Source organism: Mixophyes fleayi, chromosome 3, assembly GCF_038048845.1.
Source record: "Mixophyes fleayi isolate aMixFle1 chromosome 3, aMixFle1.hap1, whole genome shotgun sequence".
NCBI lineage: Eukaryota > Metazoa > Chordata > Amphibia > Anura > Limnodynastidae > Mixophyes > Mixophyes fleayi.
Window position 1 is genome coordinate 314662232 of NC_134404.1, and position 8020 is coordinate 314670251.

Below are 8020 nucleotides of genomic sequence, written 5' to 3' on the forward strand. Positions count from 1 at the left end.
AAAAACACAGGTCTATAAATTCTTATATGCGTAACAAATATTTAAGTATTGCGGAGTTCCTATTTAACTCTTTGTCAGCAAATACTGTCTCGTCCTACAATATTCAGATTTCTATCCTGAATACTAAGCTTACAGGGTTGTAGGCAAATGTTTTTTTTGTGCATTTGTCATTGTGAAGTGAAATAGTAGATATGTGTTTCTCAGTCCTCCTACAGGGTCCAAACATAATGCACACTGAGCTGTTAGAGAGCTTTCCTGATGGATAAATGGATATGGCTGTTGTATAGCAGCCAGTCACTGCTGGAGTCTGATACAGCCGCAGCGTTGAGGAGGGGCCTGCACATCTTACGCTCGGCAAGCTGCCCCTCACAAACAACACTCAAGGTATGTGTTTTTCATTCACAGCCATTTCATGCCTCATATAAATTACAAGCTGATTACAGGCTCTCAAAAGGCAAAAGCACAATAGAGCTATTCAGCTCAGGTTGTGTTTCACTTGTTTTTCACACAGCAAAACAATATAAATCCTCTGTGTGACAATCAGTCTCAAGCCAGACGAAAAGTCTGGAAGCAATTATCTTACGGTTATATCAGGGGCAGTGCGGGCAGTTGGTAGACATGGGGGTGATACAGGCTTCAGGGCATAGGGAGCAAGCTTCCTGTCTGCATAGACCACAGAACGTAACTTAAAATAGATTGGGAATAACAAATAGTTTTTATTCTGTCTATAGCAGTCTTAGGCAACCAGTGGCTCCCTACAGCAACTCACAGCATAACCTGGTCACTGTCACAGCATAATCTGGTCACTGTCCCACCATACCCTGGTCACTGTCCCAGCATATCCTGGTCACTGTCCCAGCATATCCTAGACACTGTCCCAGCATATCCTGGTCACTGTCCCAGCATATCCTGGTCACTGTCCCATCATACCCTGGTCACTGTCCCAGCATACCCTGGTCACTGTCCCAAAATAACCTGGTCACTGTCCCGGCATACCCTGGTCACTGTCCCAGCATATCCTGGACACTGTCCCAGCATACCCTGGTCACTGTCCCAGCATATCCTGGACACTGTCCCAGCATACCCTGGTCACTGTACCAGCATATCCTGGACACTGGTGGGCACACGTAGGCAACCCATGGAACTGCAGATCTCAGCATGTCAAGGCTATGCCCAGATTTCTAGTTCCAAACATTGACAACCTGTGACTTACAGAATCTTTTTTTTATAATATCCACAGTAAACCAATAGCAGATATGAATATTTTCATCTATTTGTGGAAAATATTTTCAGGCAATGTAGGATGGACCATAGAAGGAAATTGGACAAATCTGGTCCAGATCTACAAAAACCACATCCACTTTGCATGAGGTCTTTGGTAGACCATGACCCGTAGTGGCACAAACAATACGACAGGCTATAGGGAATGTAATTCCAATATGCTAAATGGGCTTCCCTGTAAAGATAAGTCTGAGAGAACGTAGGGACAATAAACTGAGCAAAATTTGATGAAATATGTTAGTCAATGGAGACAGATCAGAACAATGCTTAATTAATGAGACAAATGTAAAGGTTATCACATTTCAACCCTTTGAAATCTGTAATTGGGCAAATAAGCAGTAAAGGTTCTCATTGCCCCAAAGGCTTGCACTCTATTGCTTTCTTGTTAGCCATTAAATGTTTCAATTTTATGGTACCTTTGGGGTTTTATTAACACACAAAGGGATTTACTGCCACCCAATTTGTACTGGCCAACATGTGTAATATTTTCGTTTTTGCCTATAATTTCCATCATTAGAAATCACAGGCTCTGTGGCATTATACATATATTACCCCCTCTGTGCTTGGAGTAGGTGCTGTTTATTCATTTTGGAATGAGAAGTCTCTAATTGTACCTCTGCATTAGGAAAAAGTGACATCATTAAGTACGAACCTTTGCGGGTGCCAGAGCTTACTGGTGTGGCCAGTATTCACTTCATTACGTGTTTCTTCCAAGTAATAGACAATCATTTGTAAAAAGGAAAATTATTTTGACAGAAGACCTAAACGTAATGGAATGATTATAAAAATGTGCAATTTCTATGGTAATTTCTTATTAATACATTTGTATGTTTTAAGGTTGTATTGTTAGTGTTTCCAATATGGGTAAAATGTATTTAAATATGACATGATAATGTGGGTTTCTTGAACAGTGCAGTGAAGTTAATCTTCTTGCAGGAGAATGGACAGCAGAGTGATCTAGGGTGCTCACCATATAACAATCATAATGAGAATTTTTCTTGTGACGTGGGATCAAACCCCCATATCAGCTCCATCCGCATCTAACTCTATTTTAGACAAACTTGAAGTTCTGTGATGGGAATGAGACATAGGCTTTGAGGTACTTGGCTAGCAGCTGCTGTTTTCACCTTGTGGAAACTACCTAATCTTGTCCTCTGAGTTAGAATCATTTGCTTTCTTTATTTGTGTCCTCTCTGATTTGTATGTCACCTTACTTTTACCATAAAGGGGGTTAATGGTCTCTGATCATAATGGCACACCACTATCCAGGCACTGTAGATCAAATAACTATACCTACTTCTACCTGCTTCAAACATGTTTAGTTTTGAACCTTCTATTCTCATGCTTTATTATTAATATACCGTCTATAAACTATGGGCCTGATTCATTAAGGATCTTAACTTGAGAAACTTCTTATTTCAGTCTCCTGGACAAAACCATGTTACAATGCAAGGGGTGCAAATTAGTATTCCGTTTTGCACATAAGTTAAATACTGACTGTTTTTTCATGTAGCACACAAATATAAACTTTAAATTTCAGTGTACAAATAAGCTATCAAGTATTTGTGTGCTACATGAAAAAACAGTCAGTATTTAACTTATGTGCAAAACAGAATGCTAATTTGCACCCCTTGCATTGTAACATGGTTTTGTCCAGGAGACTGAAATAAGAAGTTTCTCAAGTTAAGATCCTTAATGAATCAGGCCCTATGTTCCTGTTTCTACCTGTGGTGTCATTTATCTGATTGTGGATTTCTTTCATTTTCATTTGATGTTGATTATATGTCTGTTATTTCAACTCTTATTACTATTCATCTGCGCCATCTAAGTGAGCGTTAGACATAGTTTATTAGTTTATTCAGTACATAATCAGGGTTAGGTGATATGGTTTTATGATCTGATTGTTAATATCTGACTATCTTGTCCTTTTAATTGTTTATATACTGCTACACTAACTTCCTGGGGGTTAATTTATCAAGCTGCGGGTTTGAAAAAGTGGAGATGTTGTCTATAACAACCAATCAGATTCTAGTTATTTATTGAGTACATTCTAAAAAAATGACAGCTAGAATGTGATTGGTTGCTATAGGCAACAACTCCACTTTTCAAACCCGCAGCTTGATAAATTTACCCCCAGGAGTCCTACTATTTTCAGTTTTACCAAAATATTTTCTCCTTTGTCACATAAATGTCTTCAAAACTTCTCTACGCTGACACTTTACCTATGGAACTCAGAAAACCAAAACCTAAATCGGTGATCATGCGCTGCAGTCTTGGTACCTTCAGACTGAATGATTGGTTATTGCACTGACCAATCATTGGTGATCTTTTCAAGAACCTAGATTAGTTGTAACTCATGTAGAACAAGTAGTAAGGTGCATAATATGGTTTCTGGAGCACAATTAGAAAATGAATACATATAGCAACACTACAGCTGTATAATCTGTTAATGTAAACAGTAAAACATCCATAAAGCCACAACAGTGATTAGGAAGCAAAGTTCCTGGCATTACTGCATAAAAATAAAGCAACATGTGCTTCACAAACAAGGTCATAGGAGTTAATGATGACTGTGTCCCTAAGGCTTTCTCAATGGCCATGAGCATTTGAATTGAGGACAAAGCTTGTAGTGCGACTACTTTACATTCCTCCCTCCCCCTACCGCTTCCTGACATGTACTGTTCCCAACAAATGTTCCCTGCCTGGACATTTTTTCTTCTTGAAGTTTTAAAATATACACATACTTTAGTAAATTCTTTTCTTCCTCTTGGGATTCCATGAAAGTAATCCTACCCCTCCTTCTCTCCCAGGACAGACAAAACCCTTATCTAGGCCTCTATGCCTGGTAGTTGTCTTCTTGAGAAGATTGGCTTAGGGACCTGATAACATATATCCTGCTGCATTCATGTGTTGCTGTAATTCGCAAGTCTGCAGAGAAATACATCTAAAGGCACGTAGCTGAATATAAAATGACAATTAGTGACAGCAGTAATGACACATGACCTGTACTGCTTCATGATTAACTTTGAGGAACATAAAGATTGCTAACATTTAAATATATTAATAAAACATTCTAAAAAATTACTATGTTTCCCTTTTATATTCCTATTTTAACCCTGGAAAGTACAGGAAACATTTAATTTTATGTCATTTTAAGATAACTGATGTTTAATAAGAAACAAAAGAACAAAAAATTTCAGGTTATGTCCCATATATGCATATTACAATGGCTTTATTTAATAAAAACAATAGCAAACCTTGAGTGTTGCTGGGATTCCTCTTGTGTAAAGTTAGATTTGCATTAAAATTATGATAAGTCACCATCCCCGTAAAGTTGGTCTTGCTAATAGGTCCTAACTCTAAATAATGGGAGTCCCTTTATTTGGTATTATGATTAAATCTGTCTTGCACCTTGTTGGATACTCAGACTTGCTACGAACTTCAGCTGTGTCTTCCTCTGTGAGCTGATTGTAAGACTTCACTATATAAACCCTCACTTGTCATGCCCTCATTGCCAGTGATAGTGTTGGACATGCTAGCTTCCTGGTTCCTGTACATGGAACAAAAGAGGAAGGGGGAAGAAGGGATGAGAGGGAGAGGTAGCCGACAAGGTGGGTAGTAGGCGGATGACTGAAGGGCTTTTAAGAAAAGGTGGGTTTTTCATGCCCGTTTTAAACTGCGCAGATTGGGGGATGTTCTGATGGTGCAAGGGAGAGACCGTTCCAATGGGGGTGGGCAGCGTGCGAGAAGTCTTAAATGCTTGTGTGAGAAGAGGTAATCAGAGGGGAAGAGAGGTGACGATCATTGGCCGATCGATCGCAGTGAGCGGGATGGGGTGTGAATAGAGATGAGGTTGGAAATATAGGGAGCAGTGGAGTGGGCGAGGGCCTTCACATCAATGTGATTTAATGATGATATACACAGAGACAATGTGCTCGTTATATTGAGAAAATAGCTGTTTCCACCCCAGCCATAAATTTAAATAAGCACTTGAAGAATTGGGCCAATCCTAGTTGGTGATGTGATCAGGGTGGTCAATCCAGGAGAGGGGATAGACTGCACTGAGTCAATCAAACAGGACTAGATATAACTGGGCCAATGTACAAGGACTTTATGCTCATGTGCAGTTAATTTCTTCCCTGGTTAGTGATGAGTATAGAACTTTCCTCTTGCAAACAGAAGAACTTTCAGTCATCCTGATTTACATAATAATGGTTGGTAGCTCTGGCAACAGGTAAAAGTAATTGTCTAAAATTGTCAGTACTCATACAATTTCTGCATTTACAGTAATATACACAAGGCACACTGTGCTGATCAATAAGTTATTTTTGCACACTTTTCTGTGGATCCCGCCACAGAGGTATTGTCTTTTTTGCTACATGAAATAGGGTTTTATTATACACTTTTAACAAATGACATAAACATTTTATTAAACTCAACTAGCATCAAACCATTATTTAGAAATATGTTGTTTAATATGTGAAATACAAATAAGGTTTACATTAATTTTACTTACTTTACACATCCAAATAAAGGTTTTTACGTAACTGTATTTTATACTTAAAAACTATTACTTTCAGAAGTTAGTGCCAGTTTAGCACTTTAAATGGCCACACATTTTTTTTTCTGATATGTGCACTGCTCAGATCTTGCCAGGAATATTTTTTATTCTTTAGTCTATCAAAGCAAATATTATATTTATTTTTTACCAGGAAAGAAACAGGTCTATTTTTTGGTACTGTAGTTCAGTAAATATCTTTGTTCTTCCCCTCATCTATGGACATTATATAAGGAAAAACAGATAAAAAATTACAATGAAATACATTCTTCCCATCAAAAATTCTCATGTATACTTTATTAGAGGTCGGGTATGTGTGTAAATTCTTTTACCTATTCCACTTTAGTTCTCATTCCTATATAGGGGAATTACAATATATATGTGTATATACATATATCAATCTACACATATATAAACACTGTAACATAGGTTTGGACATAAGTGACATCCAACACCTATATTATAGCAATATTAAGACCTGCTCTAACACTATGAGCACTGTGGTAGAGCTGTTCTAGGTCTTCCAAGTCCCAGGGGTATATTTACTAAACCGCAGATTTGAAAAAGTGGAGATGTTGCCTATAGCAACCAATCAGATTCTAACTGTCATTTTGTAGAATGTACTAAATAAATGACAGCTAGAATCTGATTGGTTGGTATAGGCAACATCTCCACTTTTTCAAACCCGCAGTTTAGTAAATATACCCTCAGTGCCTCTCCTTTTACTCTGGAAACTCCAGTCACCATCAAAGTTTACAAACAGCACTGGAAATACCTCTTGCGGCACAGCACAATGCGAACTAGGCTTGGCCCCATCGGATGTTCCTCTGGTAAGTTTAATGGTAAAATGGAGCCTGCGTTTTTTTTGTAAATGTTCTCTGTTTTTGTACATTAAAAAGGAAGGCAAGTCATAGGATTCCAGCAGACTGTTATGTAAGTGTTATACACTGTGCACAGATATTGTCTGTTTCTGGTTACTGCTGTAACATACAATAAATACCAAACACAGCATTGTCTGATTCTGTGTCATATACAGGAATAATGTGAAGAGTTGATCTTCTTCATGGGAGCACCAGGTAATTCAAGCATCTAAACAATATAATATAATAAATATGTAGGTTAAAACTTAGATGATAGCATTTGCAAAGCTTGGCCATGCACATTTTTACAGCAATCACTTGTTTCCACTGCACAGGTAACAGATGGGCCAGTTGTACTTTTTCTGTATTTATCCTCTGTGTAGGATACTCATCAGTTTTTTCCCATTTCTTGTTTGAATTTATTTGATGCTGTTTATAAAAAGTTGTTTAAAAGAATGTTAAAAAAATGTTTGATGTACACACCAGAGAGGTACCGCAGACCTATGGACTTCTAGTCACACCACTGCAACCAGGCTACAATCATAGAATTTTACAAATCAAAGTGATGTTATCCTGTACTGCTTTGCTATGGACAATCTGTCTCGAAATTTTCCACAAGAAGCCACTAATCTTATAATTCCTGTTCTGAGCTCACCTTTTTTCCAGCAGAAAGTATGGGCATAACATGAAGTCTTGTAGGTGTTTAATTGGCACCTTGAGCATGTAGGGGCTTTTAAGATGACTCCAGGCCGTTATAATTTTATTGCAATCCAGCTTTATCAATAGACATATAGGGGCAGAGTCTTTAAGGAACATATCTGTCGATTTTGTGCGTCCGCAAAATCACTCTGCGCGTGCTCAAAACTGGACAATATGCAACAGGACGCAGTCATGTCCAAGTCATCCTCGAGAGCAAATGACACTTACTACGGCCTACGATTATGGGGAGGGGACAGGGTGGGGAGTGTGCAGATGCTTATAGGCAATATATATTAAGGGTGTTCCCATGCAGCCACGTCCAAACCAAACTCGGGCGCACACAGAAGTTTGCTGGTTTCCTGCCGTATCTCTTGCTCCAGCTAGAGGTCTAGTCTAAGTGCCAATTGCTAGTACTTTCGGGTAACTATGCATGCTATAACATGTGTTTGCAATCAGTAGCAACTGTAAAAATGTCCTTTATGCACAGTAGATAATAAGTACACCCTAATAAATGTTTTTCCAAAAAACAATATCTTTTTTTTAAAAATTCCATCTATAATCATAAATGACTATAATATTGAAATGTAACATTATATGAGTCCATATATTAGGATAAAAAGGG

The 8020-nt window shown here is 38.2% G+C and overlaps 1 long non-coding RNA gene across 1 annotated transcript in view; it reads left to right on the forward strand.

The window, feature by feature from the left end:
• The first annotated feature begins 305 nt into the window (after positions 1-305).
• The window catches only part of LOC142143021 (uncharacterized), a 32431-nt gene continuing 24716 nt past the window's right edge, over positions 306-8020 (forward strand). The window contains exon 1 of the long non-coding RNA XR_012689468.1: positions 306-384. This is a non-coding gene — a long non-coding RNA (uncharacterized LOC142143021). The remainder of the gene's footprint in view (positions 385-8020) is intronic.